Source organism: Phasianus colchicus, chromosome 5, assembly GCF_987193195.1.
Source record: "Phasianus colchicus chromosome 5, bPhaCol1.hap1.1, whole genome shotgun sequence".
In the NCBI taxonomy this organism is placed as follows: Eukaryota; Metazoa; Chordata; class Aves; order Galliformes; family Phasianidae; genus Phasianus; species Phasianus colchicus.
Window position 1 is genome coordinate 59,974,066 of NC_143440.1, and position 27,292 is coordinate 60,001,357.

General features: G+C 46.0%; 1 long non-coding RNA gene across 8 annotated transcripts in view; it reads right to left on the reverse strand.

Annotated features, from left to right (window-relative positions):
- LOC116234611 (uncharacterized) overlaps positions 1-27,292 on the reverse strand; it is a 151,251-nt gene that overhangs the window by 103,442 nt on the left and 20,517 nt on the right. For 7 of the 8 annotated variants that reach the window (XR_016467193.1, XR_016467194.1, XR_016467199.1 and 4 more), the window contains exons 2-3: positions 9,169-9,285; positions 4,260-4,476 (exon numbers count right to left, since the gene is read on the reverse strand). This is a non-coding gene — a long non-coding RNA (uncharacterized LOC116234611). The remainder of the gene's footprint in view (positions 1-4,259; positions 4,477-9,168; positions 9,286-27,292) is intronic. The other variant, XR_016467195.1, reaches the window with a different exon arrangement.

A 27,292-nucleotide genomic window follows, 5' to 3' on the forward strand; every position in this document is an offset into this window, starting at 1 on the left:
TCCTTCTCCAAGGAAAAGAAGGGCTCATATCTCAGTGTGAACCCAAGCTTGAGAAACACGGGGGGGAAATCAGCACATCAGCAGAACCGTCAAGGCCTGAAAGTGTCAGAGACTGCATCTTATAAAGCCTTGTGAAATAGCAGCCCTTAAAGAAATGCATATAGTCTGAAACATAATGGCCAGCTCCACCCTTTTGCCACATTACCATTGAAATGAGCTGATAAAAAACGTTTGGTGACCAAGCCAATATGAAAACATTCTGATTTCACACCAAAGGCATGCTCAGCTTCTAACAGGAACTAAGAATCCCGCACCTCTCTCAGATCGTATCTTTGCTGCCCACTCAGAGTAAATGATTGATATAACAGACGTGTTGAATCAAGATGCTGGTTCATTCTTTTCCTTTTTTAAGCAGCCACTTTCAGCCAACGGATTCTTTTCCCCCAGAATATCTGTGATTCCTTAGATTCTTTGAGGCTATTGCCTTTATAATCGGAGGAGCTGCCTGAGCACAAAGCTGCAGCACAGCACTTTCTCCCCTCTGCAGGAGCTCCCCGGGTCAGAGGCACACACTGCTGCCATCAAGTCAACCAGCCTGAGAAAGCAGGAACACTGTGGTGGGCAGAAGAGCCCAAAGCAGGGAGACAGGAGGGAAAACACTCATGTCCCTGTTATTTCTTTAACAGATAAGGGCCTGAGCTAGATCCCACTGAAGTCAGTGATGCAGTTCCTATCAGGTCCCACAGAAGCAATTTCTGAGAGCACATTTTCTTGCCAGCTATCTGAGCAATATGGCTGAGCCCTACAGAAAGTAATGCTTTACTACCTCCTAGCACATACAGCTCCTCAGAAAAGCCAACCTGCTTTAAAAGAGCACCTTCAGGATGCAGGGCCCCACTCACGTTGCTCCTGGTACTTTCCTCCTCCTTGCCTGCTAGGCGTTATTAGTGGGGGTTCTCAGATATGAGACACACCTTTATAGAAAGCAGCCCCTTTTCCATGTTGTATTTACATGAGCTGTCACTGTTCCTACTCATACCAGGAGGGTAAAGGGAGTCTGCAGAATCATGACTTGAAAGTTACCCATGTCTGCAGCTTAGCAAGTGAAAAGAGCTACACAGCTTGTGCAGACCATGGGGAGATGCTCGCAAGCCACAGTTTCTCAACTTTTGATTAAAGCATCCCCTATATTCTGACATCCTGGCTCTGTCTCCTCATTGTGCCTAAACACAGGGAGCCATACTGAAGCTCTTTGTGCTTGACCACATGAGCACGAGCATCAGTCGGCCTCTTGAGTTGGTGCTGGAAGAGCCACTGCTGAGATACAGCTCAGAGCACATGGATGTTCTGAGTTTCCTCAGGGGGAGCTTTACATTAGACATCCAGTGGGGAATTTTTCACTGAGAGGGCACTGCGGCCCTGGCACTGCTGCCCAGAGGACTGTGGGTGCCCCATTGCTGGAGGTGCCCAACGCCACGGATGGGGCTCTGGGCAGCCTGGGCTGGTGCCTGATTCAGTGATGGGTGACCCTGCCAGCAGGAGGGGGTCAGAGCCAGATGATCTTTGAGGTCCTTTCTAACCCAACCACTCTGTGATTCTATGATTCTTCACTGCCTATTGAGAAGGACAGCTTTCAGCTCCAACATACCACAAACCAATAATGCCAGTATACAGCTGTTAAACTGACAACTGCTGATAAGCTGTTACTGACATTTATTGTTGACCGGTGCCTGAGATCCACCCATGCAGTGCCTTCCTATTGCACCTTATGGCACTAAGCAAGGTTGCTCACCTGCACGCATACTTAAATATGTGATTTATGCTGGTTTGGTGTGGATGTGCTGTCAATGAGGGTGGATGGATGAATCGTAGGAGAGGCTGTGAGAGTTCACTGCAATTTTGAAATGCTAGATGTCGGTGAAAAGCAGGTTTTTAAGTTCGAAAAATAATTTCTGATCCGCAGTTTTTTGTGTACAGACTCATGTTCTAACTAAAAATACTCTGCTCCAGGGATGCTGCTGGTTTTCTACTGCTGTCAGTGCAAGCAGCCTGGATCTACAGAATCTGGACAGATATTATAACCGAACTATTCTGAGAAAACAAATCTTAAAAACAATATATGTGATGCAGCTGTTTAGTAGCTCCCCAGGGCTTTGTGGTTCTTGCTGCCAGCTCTCAGCTCTTTTTGCTTGAAGCCGGGAGGGCCCAAGTCTTTAGATTACCTTATAGAGTATGTATGTCCCTCTCCTCTCCATGCTGTCACCCTAAAAGGCTCTAACAAGTCTCCTGCTGCCACATTCTCATTCTCAGGAAGATCTGTTAACGTTTTGGCCTCCTTTTGATCTTGGGGGCCTTCTCTCAACACTTTTCACAGCCTCCTGAAAATGGGATTCTCCAACTCAATAATTTGCTTATTGTCTCCCTAGTGTAAACTTCAATGGTTTTCATCAAAGAAGCTACTGCCTTGCCTGTTCTTTTCACATCTCCTGTTGGATTCCAGGTTTAAGAATCATTCCCCCACCTGAAACAAACACCAGCACCTGTCTGTCCATTGCTCAGCGACTCAGTTGAGTATGGCTATTATGGGATTTATGCCTGATAGCTCCTTTCCCTTTCACTCTTCAGTTTAACTGTACCAAGAAGCAGCAGCTGACAGCAGAATTTACATATGAAGTGATACTTAAGGGTGTGATAGTAGAGAAGACCTCGTGTATTCACAGAATCCCACAGGGCTTCTGAGGTCCATGCCTTTGGCCCTTGTTGCAGGATGGGAGCCTAAACAAACCATCCAACATAGTAAGAAAATACTTCTCAGCCTATTATATTCCCCCCAGCACCACCACCCCTCCAATCCGTTAAAATAGCACAGTATTCTGTACCACAAAGGACTGTAATTTATATGGAATGCCAAGCACTTGGGAAGCACAAGGGGACACTGAGCGGGGAGGGCTCATCCCATAGACACTCTGTCCCTTTCAAACCATGGGAATACAGCCTGCCTCCCTCCATGTGTAATGCAGCCTTGAGAGATGAACGCTGATCTTCGCCTGAACAAAAATTAAAAAAAGATGTTTCCAAAATGGCACGGCTCCTCCTTAGCCCAGAATCTTTCCCTTAGGACAATGAAGCTTTTTATAGGTTACATACAAACAAAGAATATGGAACACAGAATCATAGAGTCCTTAGGGTTGGAGGAGACCTTTAAAGGCCATCCAGTCCAACTCCCCTGCAGTGCACTGGGTCACCACAGCTCCATCAGGTTGCCCAAGGCCTGATCCAGCCTTGCCATGAAAGTCTCCAAGGATGGGGCATCATCCTTGGAGATCCATGGACAACCTGTGCCAGTTTACTCTTGATCCACAAATGAAATCTAATTACTGCTCAGCCATATGGAACAGAGAACATCTCAGCCCTAGGGACATTAGACCCTAAGTAGTGCCTGCTGCTACCTAAGGCTCTTCTTTCAGTGCCATGGAGGAAGACTGAAGAAATAAGATGGACTGAATCTCCCTGGCTTAGACCTCAACAGCTACCTGCAGGGTAATAACCATCATGAATGTTTGGTTCAGGGTTTCCTGATGCTTCTCACGTGTTTCACACTATTTTAGCAGTCTGAACAAGTTTCAATATAAGCATAACTAGTTTTATAAAGGATAAAATTCTTGTTCTGAAGAGAGGTGCTATGTCTTGCTTTCTGCTCTTCTGATTGTGGTGACAGTGGGCAGAGGGAGAAGTTGCCATGGTTCTGCATGGATTTTCTTTGCCTTTTGATGACTGTTTTTAGGGGGGGCTGAAACCCTCCTGCTTTCTCACAGTTTCACTCAGATTATCTTCTTTCTTACAGCGGTGTGCTAATAGTATTAGCTAAACCACATCACCCATGCTTCTGTGGAGCTGTGGAGCCCTGACTGCAGCTGAGAGGTTGGGTGGGCAGTGGGGAATGGCAGCCCTTCCAGCTACTGAAGGCCAAATGCCACAAGGACCACAGACCAGAAGCCCAAGATAGCTATAAGCAATGACCACGATTTAAAACCTGGACATAGATCCTACACAGAAGGCACAACCATAGCACAACTGTGTCTTTCTGCTTCCACCATTCACCATCCTTGCTGGATTATAAGAAAATCTCCTGCTGAACTATTAGTAATTTGCACAAAGGCTGAGGAATAAAAAAGCCTCCATCCCAAAGACTCAGAAATAAATACACGACTAGAAAAGCAAAAATGCCAAAATCAGTCATGGTATCTCCTGTTACTCACTGTATCTCCACTATCAGAAGAACTTCCAAGAAAGCTGCACGTCCACAGTCTTTCCATTTCCAAATCCAAATGCAGTATAGCACAAGGCAGGATTTGCAGGGTGTGCAGTACTGTGCTGTGATCTTTGGCCTTCTGGGAAACTGGTCAGACAATCTTCTGAGATGGGCTCTGACTGAGGGAATTGAACCAGTCACTGCCTCAGTGCAATTCACTCCACCTGTGGGAAAAGATTTGTTCCAACTGAAAAAGAAATGAGTTAATTTTATCCCTCTCCTTTCTGGTCAGTTGGTTCAGCTTCTACCATGCAGTCAGGCAAGCAGGAGGGGCTGCAACAGAAGGAATGGACCCATTTATGAGGTGCACAAAGAGGAGCAGAACTGCCCCTTCCAATCCAAGTGAGCTGCTGGACTGCTTCACCTTTATCACGGAAATTCCCTCCTGCTCCCTATGAGGAGAGTCCATGTATAGATGACCTGAAGTACATCCAGAGGAACGGCTTAAGGATCTTTTGCCTAATAGGGATAGAATTGAAGCATCTCTATTGAATGAAGCCATGGTATCTGTGCCTTAATTTGCTCTTGCCAAGAGGTCAGTTTAGATGGACCCAAAGGGAGGACTGCATTATGCATCTCGTTTGAAACAGAAATCTTACTTTTCCCTTGAATGCAGGCATTTTGCTCTTCTGACTAGGCACACCTGTTTTCTCAACTAACTCAAATCCTTGCAGCCACGTGTGCCCAGGGGAAGGAGGGAGTGTAATAAATAGCAGAAGCAAATAATTTACCCAGTAAAGAGCATTCCATGCTTTCTGTATGCAAATTCTGCATAAAAATTCTACATATATGGTACAGAACTGCTCTGAACTGAACTCTAAAAATGTTTAAGGCAAACACAGCTGTTATCAAGTGTTGTTCTTTCCAAAATGCCATTCAGTTTGATAGTTATCACTATGCCAACAGCATTCTCCATTCAAATCTCTTTTTTTTGTGGTCTTTACAACTGCTTTACACAGGAGAAATTTGCCCTGAAAGTCGGTGCTCTGGGTCGATACCCAAATGTGTTTCTGCCCCTTCTTATGATACCAAGTCAGCCCAAATTAATTCCAACAGATCCTGGCCAAAGAGGCTGAGACAACTGAGGTTTTTAGGAGCTACAAGTATTTTTAATTTGAGGACGTACTTTGTAACATCCCTGTTCAGCAAAATATTTTAGTGCCTTTGAGTACGTACTGAAATCTCACCGGTGTCAGAGGACACATGATGTACGATGTTCAAACCCAAGTATCTGGTAAAATTTGCTAAAGCGCCTGGAACTGTAATAACACCCTATTCAAATACCAGCTTTTCAGAGCTGGGTTAGATCAGAGTTGTAGTTTAATTGACTGGTTATTTGTTTGGTTTTTTTTTTTTTTCATCCAGCTATAAAGGGCTGGTTTAAAAAATCAAAAGTCTTTTAAACTCATAATTCTACAAAACTAAAGGGGAAAGCACTTCACATATGCTTCCTTGAGGGGGCTGGTCATAGGATCTCTGTGCACATTGAGTTCTTGAGAAAACATCTAAAATAACCCTGCAGCTGGCATTTGTAAATGTCATAGAGACAGTAAGGTCAGCTCCCCAGCTGAGGTCTACTTAATTCAAATCAGGACCTGAACTGTTGATTCCTGAATATGGCTTAGAACCATAGAATCACCAAGGGTGCAAAAGACCTCCAAGATCATCCAGACCAACCGTCCACCTACCACCAACAGTTCCCCACTAAGCCACGTCCCTCAGTACAACATCTAGACATTTCTTGAACACAGCCAGTGTTATATGCACATGTGTTATTTAATATGTATTATTTACTATTATATGCATGTGTGTGATTTAAAGATCCTGAGCTGGAATGATCACATTCATCACATTGAGTGCCTACAAGAGAGACAGGAACTCACTGCCCCTTTGCATCCCTGTATTTCCTTCACCCCTGCCAAAGTGATTCCCACAGAGGAAGCAGAGCTGGCAGCCCTGTCTGGGCTGCCTGTCTTCATCCCTTTCAGATGGGATCTTTCAGGATCATCCTTGCCAGCGCACCAACCAGCAGTGCTGAGCTAATGAGGTGGAGCAGGTCATCAGCACACACAGCAGAATGGGAACAATCCTCCTTCCGCTCTGAAGCAAAGACAAGCAAGTGCTGCAGCGTGTATTAGTGCAGTGAAGCACACCTACTGCTGAGCCCCAAGAGAAGGGAACTCACTGAGTGCCTTGGGAACACAAACCAGTATCACCGTCGTAAAGCCCAACCCTGCAGCTGGAATTCCATTTTTAGAAAGTGAAGTAATGGATGCTCTGTGCAACGTCAAACCGCTGTGTGCAGCGCGCTCTCCTTCATCAGCTCATCAAGCAGCAACAGCAGAGAAAAGTTGGGGGTTACTGATGCGTTGTAATTACTGACTGACAGCCTGTCACTGGGCAAGGCAGAGCAGAAGCCTCTAATTAATACAGGCCAGTTACTTTCCTCTCTGAATGCTTCCCTTCCTGAAGCACGAGGTGGAGCTGTGGTAGGGAAGCCCAACCCAAGGCCTGATGGCTACTTCCATCTCTGTCATCGGTTGTAATCTAAACAGGTTTGACTTCACCTGGGCACAAATACAGCTTTGAGAAGAGCAGAAAACAAAGGCAGATGGGCCTGTCCACTAGCAACCAGGTTATTAACCCTGGATCCTAATAGTGAGCACACTAATAATCACAGTGAAGGAGTCCTGGCAGCAGGCTGAGCTCCATGATATTGCTGCCTTCAGTATCTCACAAGAGACTTGGAGAGCACATCTTCAGGGTCTTCTAGGGTTTCTATGATGGTTTTTAGAATTCTCATGTGATTAGCATCAGCTTTAAGGAGATGCTGTCAGTACTGCCTTTCCACAGTAGTGCAGTTTCCCATCACCAATGAAGATGGGCAGAGGGTTTTCAGCTATATGCCACTACACAGGATGTGACAAATCTCTGTTCCTCCCTCAAAAAAGCCATCTTTTTGCCTTTATGAGTACAAACTAATAGTTCAGGTGAAGGAGGAAGCTGGTAGAGAAACACCTTTCCTCAATAGACAGGTTCAAATTACTGCACAGGAACTCTCACACACTCTCCTAGAGGAATCACATGAAAAAGCAGGGTCAGAGAAAGAAAAAATGAGTGAAAATGTCACAGAGAAAGGAGGAAGCATGAAATCTTCATCCTGAGCGTGTTCAGTTACACTTGATATTGTAAACATGGGAAGAGCCTTGCAAGAATTAGGTGGAGGAACACACTGAGAATTACTACTGCCTCAAAGCAGATAGATTTCAGAGGTCAAAGACAGTCCTCAAGATGTCAGAGCTGACAGACAGTCCTGAGAATGCCATGAAGGAATCTGATTAATCTGATTAATCTGACAATCTGCCAGAGACAAAAGAAAGACAACAGAAAAGCTTATCATTTCCCAGGAATGAAAGCAACATCGTTGAACAAACGTGGAATGATTCCAAGCTCAGGAAGAACTTCAGTTACAGCCCATGTTGACATCCATGACGAGACCACCATTCTGGAGCTCTGACTGCAGGAAAGGGTTCTTAAATGACCTTTTCAGAAAACTTTCCAAGCAAGTTTTCCTGGCTTGGAACAGCAAGTGAAAGTTTAGCTAGGTAAGCAAACAGTGAAGGAGGGGAAACTTGGTTTTGTTGAACACTGAAACTAATACAGGGAAGAGGGTTTCAGTCTTACACACTGAGGGTTAACAGCCTCTTGGAAGAGAAGCTGGGAGTCTTCAAACTAGCTGTGTCCTGGGAGGCTAAAAATGAGATAATCGTGATAGGAATGCCTAAACGTGTGTGTAATCTCTAATTGGACAAGATTTGATTAGCAAACAGCGCTACAATTCAAGGCATTATGTAGCCTAAGGATACCTCCCTACTCCTTCGCCGGAGATTATCAAACCACAGCTTGCACAGTAAGAGATGCCATTTCTAATGCAGCCAGATCCATCAGGAAATTTCAAGGCATGGTTGTGTGGTACCTCTAAGCCAATCTCCAGCAAACTGTCAGCAAAAAGGCTGGCTCACCCTCCTGGCTTTTTCTTCCTGTGCCAATCTTATGCTTCTGTGTGCGTATGGTGAGCTTCTTCAAGGCATTAAGAGTGCTGTTACACAAGACAGCTATTTACCTGCTTAAAGGCAGACCTGACTGTACAGGAGGGGGTGCAGAATTACCTCTTTCAGTAGAAGGGCAAGATGCTCCATCAGCTCAATTGTATCACATCTTCAGTTCCTTCCAAGAGGAGGAACATCATGATGTAGATAGTCTGAACCACCTTCTAGATCTTTCCCTAATTAATAGAAGAAACCTAATGTGTTTGCATCTTAAACCTAAGAAAAAGAGTAAGTATCAATGTTTTCGCCTTCCCCAAGCTGTCTCATTCCAAAGCCTGATGGCTACTAAAGTGTATGGGAAGAAGGGAGCACAAAGAGGATAACATGACACTAAGGCAGTTCTGATTGAGAGACTAAAAATGCTGTGGACACACATCCTAATTTAATCTGGCAGATGAACAGTCACACAATCTATACTTCTCACAGAGCCTGGAAGAACAGTGTACATTAAAGTCATGGAGAGTAGTTGAGGATAGCAATGTCTTAAACTGGGCATACAGGACAACATCTAAAGGTACTTTAACTGTTGTGGTCTGGGAGATTCCAAGCCTAAAAACCTCTGTGTTGAAGTAATAAGGAGGTGTTAGAGACCCTTTTTTTCTTCTTTCATATCAATAAGTAATACAGATATCGCTGAAACCTGGGGTGAGTCACTCAATCTGAAGGTTAAAGTCAGTGACTACATCTCCTTCTGCAGTGACAGAAGGATAAAACAGAAAGGACTTGTTCCTTTGCAAAGACACTTACCTGCTAGGTGATCATATGGAAATACATGTCTGAATGCCTCCAAACTTCTAAGTGAGCAGAAATGTGTCTGTTCAGGCTCCTACTTATCATCAGGTTGAAACAACTGGTTTCAAGCCTCTGTATGTGATGGATAGAAAAAAGAGGTGAGACTTCTATTGGAGTAACCAGTAAGGTCTGTTGTGCTTTGAAGGAGGTTGGAATATCCCCCAAGTATTCAAAGAAAGACTACAGAAATACTCAGATATCAAAAAGCAAAGGCCATCCTATGGTTCTATGGTACATAAAACTCCGCTCCTTCAACAGCAAAGAACAATCTTTGGAGTAAATAAGCAGTAAGGAGCAGCTGCTCACAAGTAACACTCTTTTAGTTTCGTAAAGACTTTTCTACAATCACCAATTATTTACATCACATTGAATTTGTGACCAACAAAGTTTAAAGGCATCAGCAGCTAGCAGCCCATCTGCCACAAGCTCCACCTCACCATGCACTTTCTGTACCTCCCTTGGGCAACTTTTCAGGGTCTGCAAACTGAAAAGTTTGGAAACTTTTAGGTTCAGTTTTCAGGAGCCAACAGCTGCTCTTGGATGCCTTATTTTGTTTTTAAAGATGATAAATCAGTAAAGATCCTCAAAGTTTCCTGAAAACTACACTCCTCTAAAGAACCTTACAGTAAAAAAAGAAAAAAAAAAAAAAAATTCATTATCCCAGCTAATTGTCTTTGGGTTTTTTTCCTTTCCTTTCTTCCTGCCCCTCTTTTCATAGAATCACAGAATGGCCTGGGTGGCAAAGGCCCACAGTGCTCATCCAGTTCCAACCCCCTGCTGTGTGCAGGTCGCCAACCAGCAGCCCAGGCTGCCCAGAGCCACATCCAGCCTGGCCTTGAATGCCTGCAGGGATGGGGCATCCACAGCCTCCTTGTGCAACCTGTTCCAGTGCCTCACCACCTCTGGGTGAAAAACTTCCTCCTCATATCCAACCTAAACCTGCCCTGTCTCACTTTAAAACCATTCCCCCTTGTCCTGTCACCATCCACCCTCACAAACAGCCGTTCCCCTCCTGTTTATATTGTTCCTTTCCCTTTTCTTCACTGTTTCTAACAGAATAAATCAGAAAAGCTCTCATATCACACATCACAATTTCTTTAAGAAAGAAGGCAGACAGCCCCAAAAAGCAAAGTAGGAACAATCTCTAACAACTGTCTCTTCTTAGGGCACATCTGCACTGTCAGCTGTTCTGCAGACAGGCAAGTTGGAAGATTTCTACACACACAACGCTCCTCGTGGGCTCCCAGCCTATATTACAGCTCCTGAAAGTGGATTTTGATGGGTCAAAGCCATTTTATTGAATTAGCCCTTTATTGTTTACATTAAATCCAAGTGAGCTCACAAATACTGACTTATCCTTCTGAAAGGCTGGATTATACCGCGTGGCTCGGATGCAAAAAAAGATTAGGGTTTTGTACTAATTACTTCCAGCATGAGGTGTGCGTGGACCAGAAGACCATTGAAGATATTCTGCTGAGCATTTCAGTACAATGCTTGCCATCTTTTCTTGTCTAAGGATGGTTGCTTCTCCATTGCATAAATTTGAAGGGCCACGCAGTCATTAAAACTCATGTATGAGATCAGCCGTGGCTGGGACAGAGGGTAGTAGCAGCTCTTTCCACACAGAACTGTAGAATAATTCAGGTTGGAAAAGACCTCTGAGATGCCCAGCCCCAGCCCACCCCATCCTGCCCACTGCCCACATCCCTCAGTGCCACATCCAGGCACTGAGGAGCACTTCCAGGTGACCCCACCACTCCTGGGCAGCTGTGCCACTCAGCATCACTCCTTTGAAGAAGAAATGTTTCCTAATACCCAACCTGACTCTCCCCTGGCGCAACTTGAGGCCATTCCCTCTGTCCTATCACTGTTAACCAGCTGCAGAGACCTACCCACACCTCATCACCACCTCCTTTCAGGCAGTTGTGGAGGGCTATAAAGTCTCCCCTGAGCCCCTTCTCCACACTGCCCCAGCCCAGCTCCCTCAGACGTGTGCTCCAGAGCCCTCACAGCTCTGTTCCCCACTGCACAGACTCCAGGGCCTCAATGTATTTCTAGCTGAACACAGCACTCGAGGTACATCCTAATGTTTCTTGCTGTTTCACCTGCTCTCCCTAAGTTGCTGTTGCTGCAAAGTGCACTTTGCATCACTTCCTACTCTGAATCACCCAGAAAGAAAGAAAACAAAAATCTGTTATCTAGTTATTACTAAGTGCATTCTGATTAGTCCATACTTAATCAGTGAAGCCATCCATCAGCAGGCACGGCTTCGCAGACTACAAACCCCACGGTGCTGCCAGCAGCCTGAAAAATTGGAGTTGAACACAGATGTGAAGCTGTGGGAGACACGATGTGCTGGGATCACTGTCATTGCTGCCAACCACCAGCACTGCAGAACCACAGAATTGCTCAGGTTGGAAAAAACCTTAAAGATCATCGAGTCCAACACAACCCAACCATCCCACCCTAACTCTACAACCCTCCACTGAATCACGGCCCTGAGCACCACATCCAAATGGATTTTAAACACACCCAGGGATGGTGACTCAACCACCTCCCTGTGCAGCCCATTGCAGTGCTGAACAGCCCTTTCTGTAAAGAAGTTCCTCCTGATACCCAACCTAAACCTCCCCTGGTGCAACTTGAGGCCATTTCCCCTCGTCCTGTCACCAGTGAGAAGAGACCAACCCCGCTCTGCTGCCATCACCTCTCAGATATTGGAAGAGAGCAATAAGGTCTCCCCTCAGTCTCATTTTCCCACACTGAACAGCCCCAGTTCCTTCAGTCTCTCCTCATAGGCCATATTCTCCAAGCCCTTCCCCAGCCTTGTTGCCCTTCTTTGGACCTGCTCCAGCACCTCCATGTCCCTTCTGTACTGAGGTGCCCAAGACAGACGGACACACACCACATGGCAGACCCACACTGTGTGTTTTCTTCTCTAAATGACCCCTCCTATTTCCCACAACCAAACTAAACCTGACTGTGCAGAATGGACATCCAGCTCCTGGGCTGCTTTCATGGCCAACGATGGAATTCTTACACAGGCAAAACAAATCTGCTGGGGAGTTTAACATCTTGTATGGGCAAAACAGACGTCCCAGAAACACACACAGCTTTCACTGAATAACTTTGCACAGAGTGACATCAGATCTTCTCCCTGCAGAGATTACTACCCGGGGCCTGGGCTCTGTTGGTGTTTGAGAGATGATGCTCTGTGTGGCTCTTGGAACGGAGCAAACAGAAGGCTTAAAAGCAGCCTGAGATGTGCGAGCTGCTGATCCTACCGAAGCACACCTCCTGTCGCCCTCACGTTCGGCAGTAGCAAGACAGCGTGGGCTTCGTGGGTGCCGTTCTATAGCAAGCCGAGTGTTTGCTCTGACTCTGCATTGCAGAAAACAAATATACGGGTCTGGCCGCGGTCACACAGCTGCGGTGCGGAAGGTAAGGCTCACAAGAGGGTCTTGTTTTAAATCTTGCATTCAATAAACTGCTAGAAGGACAAAATGAAAACAAGCTATTGTGTTAATCTCCAGATTAGCCCTCATAGTCTGTCAATTTAATACTGATTAGTAAACAATGTCCATAATTAAGCTGTTGTTGGAGACACAAATGCCCCACGAGCCCGAACTAATGCGTAGCATTCAATCCTTTTACAAAGGACGGCAGATACAATTCCAGGAATGTTAATGCTGCCAAGTATCCATGATGCACATAACAAAAGAGGAGGCAGAGTTGAGGTAATTAAGCTCACACTGGCCCTTCTCCCCAACCCCTATTTGTTTATGGACTAAACGTTATGAGGCGCAGTAAATAAAACGCCACCGAATCGTGGGAGCTGGGACCAAAACCAGTATGAAGTTTATGGGGTCGTCAAACGCTGGATTCCCCCGGCATCAAAGCACGCGTAGCCTTTGCTAAGGCTGGTGACATTAATGTGCATGACAGGGGTCCACGGGGCCGCGGTCCCCTAATTGTTTAGGAGACCTTTTAGTCTGGTTGCAGACTGCATGTCTTGGTATTTGCGGAGCTAATTGCACCGAAATCCGCCAGCGCTGTGTCTGCAGTGATGGGTTCACTCATTTATCCCCGGGATAAAACTCTGCTCTTTGTCAGCCCCGCTCCCCGCTTCGCTCCGGGACTCACCCCGCTGCTGGGGGAAGGAAGCCGCTCCCACAGCGCTGCCGATGGAAACCACGGGCCGCACAGGTGCGGGAGCGTCAACACTGCAATAGGAAACAAGGCTGCTCCGAGCGCTGCCCTTCAGCGGTAACCTTCGTGCTTCCCACGTGGAGCCACAAAGCAAAGCCTGCAGCTCGGTCCTTCTGGAGCTTCAGCTGGGAACAGGGGAGGTGCTGCTGGGCTCCTCTTACCACCTTATTTTTCACAGAATGGCCCGGCTTGGAAGGGACTTCAAAGATCACGAAGCTCCAACCCCCTATCACACATAGGGCACCAACCTCCACATCTCACAGCAGCCCAGGCTGCCCAGGGCCCCATCCAACCTGGCCTTGAACACCTCCAGGGATGGACGGGGCATCCACAGCCTCTCTGGGCAGCTGTTCCAGCACCTCACCACTCTCACAGCAAACAACTTCCCCCTGACATCCAACTGAAATCTGCCCTCCCTCAGCTTCAAACCATTTCCCCTTGTCCTGCTGTTATCTCCCCTTTCCAAGAGCTGACTCCCCTCCTGTCTGTAGGCTCCCTTTAGGTACTGAAGGCTGCAATGATTCACCCTGCAGCCTTCTCTTCTTCATGCTGAACAAGCCCAGCTCCCCCAGCCTGTCTTTGTGGGGAAGGTGCTCCAGCCCCCTGCTCATCTTCGTGGCTCTCCTATGGACCCTGAATTTCCCACACTGAATCTCAGGGATCAGCAGTTTAGAACTAGTGCAGCCTGTAGGGCAGGAGGAAATGGTTTCCAACTGAAAAAGGGAAGATTTAGCGAGGATATATAAAAAAAGTTTCTTACTACAAGGGTAGTGATGCATAGCACAGGCTGCCCACAGAGGTGGTGCTGCCCCATCCCTGCAGACAGCCAAGGTCAGGGATGGGCTGTGATGGAGCTGTGGGTGTCTCTGCATTGACTGCAGGCAGTGGGACTGGAAGGCCTTGAAGGTTCTCTTCCAATTCAAACCATTCTGTGATTCAATGATTCTGTGATCAGCACTGGGCTCACTGTGCCTTTCCTCCAGCCCCAACCCCCCAGTCCCTATGAAGAGCTGAGGGTGGACATATTCATAGGCAGTCTTTTACATCAATCTCAGTATTTTTCACATGGGGAGAGTAGTGGCACTAAGCATAGTCTGAAAAGTGACATCATGCAGAAAAATATTTTCCCTAATATGGACTCTGAGATTTACAAACTTCAAAGTAAGAGAACTAAGTACTTATAGAAAATTTTCCAGATATTTTGATTTATGGCATTTTCTCAGTTGTCTTGCCCCCATCCTTGTAAGCATATACATAGAATGCCTTGGGTTGCAAAGGCCCACAGTGCTCATCCAGTCCCAACCCCCTGCTGTGTGCAGGTCGCCAACCAGCAGCCCAGGCTGCCCAGAGCCACATCCAGCCTGGCCTTGAATGCCTGCAGGGATGGGGCATCCACAGCCTCCTTGGGCAACCTGTTCCAGACAGATACACGTATCCAACAAAATCATAACGATAGCATTTCACAAAGGTAGGACTCTTTCTGTCCAAGGATCTCAAAGGCTTTGGCCCACATTACACCCTGGGCCGTACCACAAATTAAATCATTTTGCCAAAGGTCAGACAATGTAGATTAGTGTTATAACTGGAAAAAATACTCTAAAGCATCTTCCCCACTGTCCATCCCAGATGACCTATCGGAACGTTGAACAGCATGGAATGGCTTCCTATTTCATCATGTGGATGTGATTAGGGTGGGTCACAAGTTCTTTGAATTTTTGGCCAGATGGGAACTGAGCTTCCTGAGCCTTTCCAAAGTGCTACTTGTCTGTGTTTGCCCATGAAGAAATGTCAAAACAAGAGCAGGTGAGACAACAAAGTACACAGATGCAGTTCAGATCCCACTGAATCGCACTGTGGTACATCAAAGGGAGCAAAGAAGGTGGTTGACGTGGAAGGAAACTGGGGTTTGGGATTGAAACACAGAAGTGAGACCAGAATGTATTATTTTTTTTCCCATTTTACACTGGAGAGTCACAGAAGAGACAGTTTCCAATGAGCCATGCAAGAGACCAAAAGAGGAATAATATCCTTCTCTACTTACTCTCCTACTTTGACAGGGGAAGGTTTTTTTTTTACTTGAAGACTCCAATTCTACTGAAGCATATTTGCCAAATTGTCCCCACTTTGAGCACATTAGCAGAAAAACAGGAGTACATATAAACTGTAGTTCCATTTCTGGTTTCAGGTTGATCATAACACAACAGAGACTTCTCATTGTTCAGCAGGAGACAAATATATACTTGTGTCTGGGTTTGTAAAGGAAGTGGGAGTTGGTCTCTTATTGCCCCTTATTCTTCTCATTGTCTCATCATGCAACACACTGATTGCATTACAATTTGCAGAGGACTTGGAGATATTTAGATGAGAGATGCAACAGATGCACTTGCATGGAGTGTATTTTAGAAAAATACACCTCCTCTCTCTCTAAGGGGATGGATTAGCACATAAAACGGCTCTCTTTTTCCTACTGGCCACAGCCAGTGGCTATCAATTCATAAAGAGAAGAATGTCACAATGCATTTAAGCAGACATGAGAAGCTGAAAATGAAAGCATCGGTGCAGAGCTGCCCTTAGCTCCTGAGAGCTGCCTTCCTCGAGATCTGGAATGGAAGACTTTGAAACTTCTCCATAACAATACACTTTAAAAGTGTTGTCATTCCAGACACAATTTCTCCACATTCCAGTTCTTCATGTGAAAAACAAGACAGCAAACCCACCTTGCTTGCCAGAAATGCTATGGGCATGCAAACAAGACTGAAATGCTAGGGGAAGTAGCTACAGAAGGAGCCACTTCTTTAAGTTAACATAGCATCTATTAAAATAACCTTCAGCATTCCCTTATGACTTGTTTGTGCTCTCCACAGTCATCCCCAATATCAGCCACACGTGGCTGACCTGAGCAGCTGCATCTCCTCTATAGGAGATTAGCAGTGTATCCCACTGCTGAGGAAAGCATTGTGAAGAGCTCAGCCTTCATCTCTGAACACAAAGATCCAGCCAGACTTTGCTATTTGCTAGATACAAAACATCCAACTGTGAGCCTCATTAGCACAGAGATGGTAATTAATTGTTCCACTCTTCACCAAACTTCTTGTTAAGAAATTATTTTCACTGCTTCAGCCTTTGTCACTCAAGGAAACAGTCTCAAGTTGCTCAGGGATGTTTTAGATTGGACACTAAGAAGAATTTCTTCATGACGAGGGTGGTGGCACTGGAATGGGCTGCCTGGGGCAGTGCTGGAGTGCCCATCTCTGGAGCTATTAAGTGTTTGTAGACATGGCACTAAGGGACATGGCTTAGAGATGGGCCTCAGTAAGTCAAGTGGATAGTTGGATTGATGATCTCGAAGGTGTTCTGCAGCCTAAAAGACTCAATGAAAGATAATTCTCCCATTTTTCTCGATCCATCAGTTCAGCAGTAACGAAGCTGCACTACCTGCTGCCTAGTCATCATTCACTGTATGCCTGCCCAGTACCCACCCACACCTCACGTTCCCAGGTGGTCTCCCATGCTGGCTGACAGAGGTCCTTACCCTGTGGTCTCTAATCTGCAAAGAGTCTCCGCAGATGTTTGTGGTGGGCTGTAGGATCATCCGGATGTGCGCTGCTGAGGCTTCATTCCCCAGCAGCTGGATTGTTATTTAAAACACTTAAAGTACACTTGGCACCTTCTAGTATTGCTTCCTTTGATGAGTCAGGAACACAGGTGCTATAGTTACTTGCTGCAAAACAGAACTTGCTAGGCTTCTTGTTGGCCCTCCAAGTGTTTTTCATCCCCCAAATGCAGGCACATGGCAGATACCCAGAAGCAGAAAGAAGGAAACGTTATCACTAGCTTTAGAACGTTCAGTGAGAATTAAGAAATCATAGGGTATTTTTCTGGAGGCAGGAGCCCAGCCCAACACCAGCTTTCCTAACAAGGGACTTCACACCACTTCACAGGTGCAAAGAGCACTGCGTGTCAGCTCTCACTGACCAGGCAACAGCCCTAACAAATGCAACAGATACACTGCAAGGATGGAGGTTGGATGTTACAGAGCAGAGTGCCACCAAGGCCATTGCTACTGCTGGCAGTTCCAGCTATGGGAGTCAGAAGGCCACAGAAAGTCACAGTGCATGTGCTCCTGAGGGCATTCCCTAAGGCAGGAGGAAAGGAGGCTATAATTTGCTGTGAGAAAACTGGGCATTAGTCCATCAAGACTGGGGAAAAAAAAAAAAGATATTGCAAAGGAAGATTATGAAATCAGATGCCACCTTGTGGCCAAAATCCATAGAATTGCTATGGTAGATACAATACAGTGCACAAAACATACAAATAAGCAGACAAAAGAGAAGAAATGAAGCTTAAAAAGACTGAAGAATGATGGCCTATTTTGGAACTATATATTGGAGCCTTTTAGTCTCCAAGCCTGTGTTTCTGTCTACAGGTATAGAACCAACTCTTCCATACTTCTGGCTGATAAACTCCATTAAAGGACAGCTGTAACTATGGAAGTTTCCCCCACCTTTTCTGTACAAGAGTTGCAATGCATGCTCTGCAAGTTTGTCCAGGTTCTACATGAACTGGAGCAGGAGGCAATGCAGGAAACCATGTGTCTGATTTAAAACCAGGGGCCGATTGTGGTCTTTCCCATAGAATCACAGAATCATTCAGGTTGGAAGATACCTCCGAGATCCCCAAGCCCAACCCCAGCCCAGCCCACCCTGCCCACATCCCTCAGTGCCACATCTCCATGGTGCAGCAGGACAGTGACTCCACCACCTCCCTGGGCAGCTGTGCCAGTGCAGCACTGCTCTTTAAGGGAAGAAGTGTTTCTTAATAATATGGAATCACAGAGGTTAGAAAAGATCTCTGAGATCATCCAGTCCAACCATCCACCTACCACCAATATTCCCACTAAGCCACGTCCCTCAGTACAACATCCCAATGTTCCCTAACACCTCCAGGCACGGTGACTCCACCTGGGCAGCCCATTCCAGCCCCCGACTGCTCTTTGGAAGAAGAAACATTTCCTAATATCAACCTGACCCTCCCCTGGTTTAACTTGAGGCCGTTCCCTCTGTGCTGTCGCTGTTACCTGGGAGCAGAGGCTGACCCCCACGTCACCACAGCCTCCTTTCAGGCAGTTGTAGAGTGGGATAAGGTCTCCTGTGAGCCCCCACACGGTCAGCTAAGCCTTTGCTGGCACATGTTTTGGATGATTCTCATTCTTGTTGCACAGTTTTGCTAAACCAGAAATCACATCAGTCCTTCTGAACATATAAAGAAATGCTTTAAGCACATAACAGCAGCAGTTGAGAGTAAAGGGTTAACTAGCAGCCATTATTATACTGAGGAAATTGCCCCAACAGAAGTATAACCCACATGGTAGAAGACAAGTGTTATTCACAAGTTATTAATAAAAGTGACCAAAAAGAAGGCAATGCTATACTGTTCTGTTAATCTCATAAGCCCAGATGTTCATGAAATGAAAAACAGCCCAAGTCCACGACCTTTCATACTGATGTAAAGGAATGTTTAAGATATGATGGGATGTTATATATCATGGGATGTTAAAAACATCATGGAAATATTCAGTATGGATAGCAAAAATTTAAAGAATCAAATACTTACAAAAACACACATCTGATAAAATGCAAAAAAAAAAAAAAAAAAAAAAATCAATTCAGGTCGTACTTTTCCACAACCATTACTTTATATCTTTCTTGACACTAGAGCTTATAAAATGTCACAGCACAATAATGGCAGGGCTGTTACAGCACAGGACTATCATAATTCCTTGCACAGTAGTGGGGAAATATTGGTGGCAGGTGGATGGTTGGACTGGATGATCTTAGAGGTGTTTTCCAATCTTGCTGAACCTACGGCTCTATAAAACATTATGCAGGAAGCACCCTGCAGGCCAAAAATAAGTCAATGGATGGACGTCATTGCAGCCCACTCTCCGAATCAGTTCTTGGGGGAAGCAGTTAATGTGGAAGCAAATCAGTTTGTGGAAATGAGAGTCTGAAGTGAAATCACATACAAATGTCAGTCAGCACTTTCTCTTCTTTAAGGAACGTTTGGATGTTGTGTTGAGGGACATGGTTAGTGAGTACTATTGGTGACAGGTGGGTGGTTGGACTGGGTGATCTTGAAGGTCTCTTCCAACCTTGGTGATTCTGTGATTCTGGCATAAATCGAGAACCACAGGGCAGAAGAAGTCAGTGCATGCAGACAGCAAAGAATTCAGACAATCTTGGCCTTCCTCTTTCGTATCTTTTCCTTTCAGATGCTTCGGCCTAAAACACGTGCTTTACATCCTCTTTGTGTCAGCTCCCCTGGCTGCAGGCAGTCCCCCTGTGAACACGGTGCTCAGAGCTGAGGCTCAGAGTTTGAGAACACATATCCATTGTAGCTCCCCATTAACACCAGTGCCCAGGGCAGACTGTGGGGCTGCTCACCAGCACAGGGCCTTGGGAAGCGATGGCACAAAGGAAGAGACACTCAGCAGCATTCTCCCCGCACACCCACCATGCTGGCAGCCCGGCCTGGATGAGGGCAGCATGGGGCAGGTTTGGGATCTCAGTTTACACACAGATGAATTTCCACATGAGTATGTGCAGTATCGGGCTCTGTTTTCCATTTGCTCATCAAATTCCAGCACCATAAAGAAAGGAACAGTGCTAAATCCACCATTTTAACCTTACACATACCCACCATTACAGCTGAAATAACTCAGCAATTTTTGAGTCAGATGAGTGCAAAGAAAGCATCTGTAACCAATTGCCCATTTTTTGCTGGCTTTTTTTTTTTTTTCTCTCCTGGCAATTCTATATCAAAAATTGTGAATGCAGTTCTACCTTTTTCTTCTTCAGAAAAGAAAACACACAACCAAAAGAAGCCCTGACACATGTGCTCTCAGGCTGAAAACACACATGCCAAATTCAGCCTGGAGAGAATTTTTACGGCTGAGTTATAAAACCCTGAAAATGGGGATTTATAATGGAAATGCTGACAGACCATTAGCTACAATAATAACATCAACGGAGCAATAGAATTTCCAAGTTATCTCCTTTTTGTTTGTGTCAGCATTCCTGCAGCAGAGCTGGCACAACCAGCACAGCACTTCAGCCCTCTCCTGCAGCACCCATAGAGGCACAGAGCAGTGCTACATCTCTGGGCGTGCTGCATCCTGAGGGTTGGATACGGGGTGGGTGCTTTGGGAAGAGCTCTGCCACCAAGCAAAGCCAAGCAGCAGCCCACCAGTTCTCCTGCTGAGCCCACACCACAGCCCAGCACAAGGGTGGCTTCCAGCTTTCTCTGTCATTCACAAAAGAAGTGATGGAAACTACTTGAACAGGGCACGTGAGGACTGCTCAGCACTGTAACTATATGTCATATGCTCTTCTTTCAGAAGCTCAAACTACATCTTCTCCAAGAAGATGAGTATCCTGAAAATATGCAAACCATTGTGCTGCTCAAGAGAATCTGCTCCCTGTTACAGCCAAGAACACGTTGTTTAAACATACAGTAAGCAAGGGCAGTGCTACAGAATCTGTGTATTCTTTGTCCATGCAAGAAAATAACTCCTATCGGTAAAGACAGGCTTAGTCCATTGCTTATATACTGCTGGTTTATTAGGAATCTCAAACTATTGCATGGTGCTGAGACTGGGAATGAAAGAGGATAACACACCTTTATATATATACAGTTTTGTCAGATCCAGGGTTTAGGAAGGTACACCAACTCAGTGGGCCTCTGCCCAAGGAGGCTGTGGATGCCCCATCCCTGCAGGCATTCAAGGCCAGGCTGGATGTGGCTCTGGGCAGCCTGGGCTGCTGGTTGGCGACCTGCACATAGCAGGGGGTTGGGACTGGATGAGCACTGTGGGCCTTTGCAACCCAGGCTGTTCTAGGATTCTTCTTCCCTCTCTCATCAGCATGCTGAAGCACCTGACATAACATAACACCATTATTCCCATTATAGAGATGGGAAAAGGAAGGCACATTGGTGAAATAAATTCCCAACTATTATATATTAGGTTACTTATAAAAGCCAGGAAAAGGGCCCATGTTCTCTTCTCGCTTTTGTAAGACCTGTCATACAGCCATAGTTTGCAACCTCTCTCATTCTAAGGGTGCAAATCCAAAATACAACCCATGAACTGACAGAACTCATCCACTTCAAAAGAGCCCTGGTTCGCTCCTGCAGCAGCAGCTAGCAAGCTTCAAAGTCACTCAAACTATTATTTTCCCCAGCAAGTATTCTGTTTTGTACAAAACCAGCAAATTTAAACAAAAGAACTGCACCAAGCAGCTCTGCTTTTGTTCAGCACACGTTTAAGCCTCGTCCATTCTAGATGATACCCGCTGATACCAATGGCAGCAGCACATCTGGACTGGGTGACCTTCAGAGTTCTATTCCAATCCCTGAGCTTCTGGGATTCCTACCCTGTAACTTGCTGTTAGTATGGCTAACCGTAAAATATTCACCTTTCTTTTCAAGAGACCATATGGCCTATAGAGAGATTACCTGAAAAATCATGACCCCCTCCTGAACACCCTCGTCAGGGATACTGCAATGGCTAACCTTACAAGGATTATTGCTCTGGAAATAGGGCTGTCAGGCTGGAGAACATTTCCTGCTGTAGGCAAGGCTGTCAGAAGCCCAAATCCATCCTAAGTCCTTCTCTCCACTGGAACAGCGCACAGTTTAACTCACCCAAAAAAGAGCCAACTAAGTGGATTGATCTCTCCCCACTGACTTCCTTCTCCCCAGGATGTGGTTCCTGCAGACACCCAGGCTCAGGCTGGATGGGGCTCTGAGCACCTGATGCAATGAGGGTGCCCCTGTTCATTGCAGGGGAGTGGGACCAGATGGCCTTTAAGGGTCCCCTCCCCACTCAAGTGACTCTATGTTCTACACAACCTATAGACATCCGTGCTCTGCAACTAGAGAGAAAAGCAGCGTTTCTTTTTATTTCTTTCAGGTAAGCACCAGAAGTGATGCAGTTAGTGATCTGCTGAGCTGAGCGCACTGGGGATGGTGATAGGGTGGCTGTTCCCAGAAGAAAAACTCATCTCAGCAAGCTCCAGCCTTGCTGACAACGCACAGAAAAGGCTGCCATCTTGGAGCTGGCCAACATGGTATTAATCTGTTGTTATCCATATACTCATCATCAAAATCCAACAGCAAAAACCAGAGAAACGGGAAATGCTGAATTAAGGTAACACTTCCCCACTCCAACCACCACACAGCCCTAGTTCTGTCCCTGCAGCAACGCCAGCCATTGTAAATCAGATGACTTCTCAAGCTGTTTGTAGTCCTGAGCAGTTCCTAGAGGAGGAGGAGGAGGTATGTGGCTCCGAGCCACGTTTGCAATACCTCCCTGCCAATTCCTGCCTTGTACTTCCCGCTCCCCAGATGCAGGTTCATGAGCCATGACAAAATCTGGGGGCAAAGTAGAACAGATGCACAGAATTATTTCTCCTGGTCTGAGGTTTCAACAGGAATGCTTCAGACAGCTTTTGTTGGGGCTGAAGGGAACAGGCAGTGCTGGATGCAATGGGAGCCCAGCACCTGCCCTCACCCTGCCGTGCACGCCGTGCTTTCACTGTGTCACATTGAGAAGAACCAACATTTGCTACACACAGCCCTGGCTTTTAAACTTACAGAACACAAAGTGATTTATAAGGTGTTGCTACAAAGTTGTTTGAATTTTAGAAAATTAGAGGGGGCTAGATTTTTTTTTTTATATACAGTGCTTAAATTGGTTGGGCTATTTGTTTCATTACAGGAGATCAAAAATAATCCCAGCGTTCAGTGAGCAGTAAAGTGTATTTGAATATGCTGGAATAACCTTAAAAGCAGGTGGCTACCTTATTAAGTGTTAAATATTCCGAGCTGAAATACGAGTCTGTTTCCATCCAGTGCATGCAGTAAATGGCTTCCACATATGAATAACAGCCCATTAGCACGATAAAAAAATAATTAGTTATCCAGTTGAAACGTGAACAAACCTACTAAATACAGGAATTTCAAGGGGTCACTTTTACTTTATGAGCCATCATTCCAGCTGGATAGCTGTGGGTGACCTCACCTAAACATACACTTGATGTTATATGGGATTGGTTTACCCACAGCATAGTTTGTGAGAGGGGAGATGTAGGGGGGATAGAGAGGTTTGGATGGAAAAGGCCTCCAAGATACCCAAGCCCAACCATCAGCCCACTCTCCCCCATGCCCACATCCCCATCTCCACGGCTCTGGAACACCTCCAGGATGGTGACCACTCCACACCATGGGCAGCCTATATCACTGCCTGACCACTATTTTGGAAGAACAAGTTTTCCCTCCTCTCCAACCCATCCCCTCTCCACGAGCAGCCCCATGTGTTGAACTTCAGCTGATTCTTTTGGCATGAAACACTCATTGGCAGGTGGGCCCTAAACGGCTGAGCATCCATTGACCTCACTGGAGCATTTCAGTACCTAAAGGGAGCCTACAAACAGGAGGGGAATCAACTCTTGGAAAGGGGAGATAACTGCAGGACAAGGGGAAATGGCTTGAAGTTGAGGGAGGGGAGATTTCAGTTGGATGTCAGGGGGAAGTTGTTTGCTGTGAGAGCGGTGAGGTGCTGGAACAGCTGCCCAGAGAGGCTGTGGATGCCCCGTCCATCCCTGGAGGTGTTCAAGGCCAGGTTGGATGGGGCCCTGGGCAGCCTGGGCTGCTGTGAGATGTGGAGGTTGGTGGCCCTGCCTGTGGTGTTGGAGCTTTGTGATCCTTGAAGTCCCTTCCAAGATGGGCCATTCTGTGATTCTGTGATCCAAGGTTAATACACATGCAGTCTATCAGCTGGTATGTATTTTAATGCCCATAGTAGTTTCGTAAGTATTTAACAAAACCCCAAATAATTTTATTGTTATAACAACATTTGGGCAGTCAAATAAGGAATACGGCAGCCTGAGACTGAAGTAAATGCCTGTAAACTTTCTGCCATATATGCAAAACTGTAACAATAAAAGAAATACAGCAGTCCCTGTGCAGATATTTCAGCTGAAGCTAACTGTGTCTGTCACATGTTCTTTTCCCCTCAAGAATTAGGTTTGGTATTTGACACTGAATTCTGGCAATATTTTTCCCTTGTTAATTGGAAACTGCCATTACTTCTGCAGTGTTTTGTTCTGCTTTCTGTATTTCTGATTCACACTCAAGGCTGAAATAGTTAATGATGGAGAAAAAGCACCTAAAACGTTAAGGCACATCATGCCATTCAGATAGCCCAGTGAGCCCCAGCAAGTGAAATCCTTGGGAGGACAGCATACCTCAAAGCCAACCTTCCAGCAGGTGTGTGCTGGCCTCCAGACACAGCAAACCTACAGTCCGTAGAAAGGAAAACGCAGTCCTGCAAGCTGCACGAGGGCAAGGACAGCCATAGCAGCAGTGTTGTGCCATTCACCCTGAGATAGAGGTGAGCAGCCACATTCATCACAGTGGGTTCATCTTTTTACTCAAGGGGAAAAAAAAATAGAAATAAATGCAAGTCATACAATGATTAAGGATGGAAAAGAGCTCTAAGATCATCTAGCCCAACCATCATCTGCATAACAGCTCAGCATCAGGCTCTGGTAATTAGGCACTGCTTCTCTTGTGTGGCAGAGCTGGGAAACGTGCTTTGTAGTGCAAAACTTCAGATTGCTATCGTGGGCCTTGGGAACATCACTGTTAGTTGCAGCACTGTGGGATCCCACAGGCATGCAGGTAGGTACAAACATCCAGCGGTGACTTCGGTGCCTCAGCAGCGAGCCTCTCATTTCAGTGTCACCTCTGTACACCTCTACTATTTGCCACCGGGGGAGGAGATTGAAACAAAGCTTTGCCAAGCCGGGTACGGCTCCTTAAACCATTCAAGCATCTCCTCAGCAGCTCCCATGAACAACTCTAACGTTCGTTGTGCCGACAGTAAGAGCACAGCACATCCCTGCACTGCACACAGGGACCACAAAGCATCCCTGTACGGGCCATCTTCCCACACACCCCAAGGCAAATACTTGTTCCCATTTACCTTCCCGACGCCACACCCCGCCGGTGGCTGCAGCAGCGTGCAGGGACATCTAGTGATCACAGGGAATAGTGCAATGCCCCCCGGCCTGCTCACAGCTGCTCAGTTCAGGCAAATCGAAGGGCAAAGTTCAGAGTTTGAAAATTAAGAATAGCTGCTATCTCTCTTTTGCTGTTCTTTCTTCGAGACGTTTCCTACCCACCACGACACCCAAGGCCACGCGCATTCAGCACTGACCTTTGTTTGGCTTAGACCTTATTGGGGAAAACCAGAATTTAGAACCACCGAGGTTGGAAAAGACCTCAGAGATCATCCAGTCCAACCATCCATCCACCACCAGCATTTCCCACTAAGCCTTGTTCCTTAGTACAACATCAGACATTTCTTGAACACCCCCAGGCAGCGACTCCACCACCTCCCTGCGCAGCCCATCCCAGCTCCTCACTACTCTTTTGGAGAAGTTTTTCCTGCTCCCACACCTGACCCTCCCCGGCACAGCTTGGGGCCACTCTCTCTGAGTCAGTCACTACTGACCAGTGGGCTGCCCAGGGAGGTGGTGGAGTCACCGACCCTGGAGGTGTTCAAGGAACGTTTGGATGTTGTGTTGAGGGACATGGTTTAGCGAGAACTATTGGTGATGGGTGGATGGTTGGACTGGATGATCTTATAGGTCTTTTCCAACCTTAAATGATTCTGTGATACTTATGGGTGAGAAGAGGCCAAAGTTGCAGCACCAAGGCAAAGTACTTTTAATTCCACTCAACTAAAAGAGCTGCCAACCAAGACACCTCTTCTTCTTTGCACTGAACAACCAGAGCTCCATATGAATTAAATGGACATTCATGAGTTTTGTTTCTTTACACCCTTGTGCTTCAAATAAGGCAAAATGCAATGTTCTACATCACTATCACATTTCTTTTTGCTCCACATCTATAAATACCCTCCTGGTTATAGCACTGGTAAGCAAACCCATATTTCTGACCTGCTGCATGTCTTGCATTTCTTCTTTAATAACTCCATGAGCATGGCAGGCTCTTCCTATTAACTACATTACATCATCATTATCAAAGACGAAAGGAAATTAATTCTGTTTTCCAAAGACTTGGCAATCAGTTGGTTCTTTACTTCACCAGACATCTGCTGTTTTTCTGCGTGTGTCATTTGTGAAGCAGAGTTTTCCTTATGACTGGACTCTCGCACTGGTTCGTCATGCAGCAGTGTTTACTGGGGAAATAAAGCGGGGCAGGATTTCTCATTTGCCCCATAAAAGAGTAAAGCTAACTGAAAGCCAACACCACCCGCTGTACTGCAGTTCCAAATACTTTTCTGCTTTAAAATAAAGCTCACCAAAGACCATCATGCAAAAATAACCTCTCTTGGTCTTTGCCTGAAATTTATTACTGGTGCTGCAGTACTTTGTTTTAACAGATGGGACTTTATCTGCAAATTATGTGGGCAGGCCACAACTTCCCTCGGGAATGGAGGAGTGCTGGTATTTACTTGGGCTCTTATCTTTGCACTTGAAGCCATATTCTAACCACAAAACTCTATTTTCATTTATCGATATGGAAGACAAAGCACAGAGAATCTTCTGTTCTAAAGCACGCCGCATTCCTAACCTCTGTCTTCCTCTTGTACGTCACAGATAGCAGCTGTCAGATCTCTCACTCCAGAAAACTTCTCTTCACCTTTGTAAGGTTCAGTGCACTCCAATTTGTTTTCATGTTCGCCATATAATTTCATTAACGCTGGACAAATTTACACCACTTTTCAAAGAATTCATCTTGCTAAGTAATTTGATGTGGTTTTGTTTGGAGCTTCTCCTCT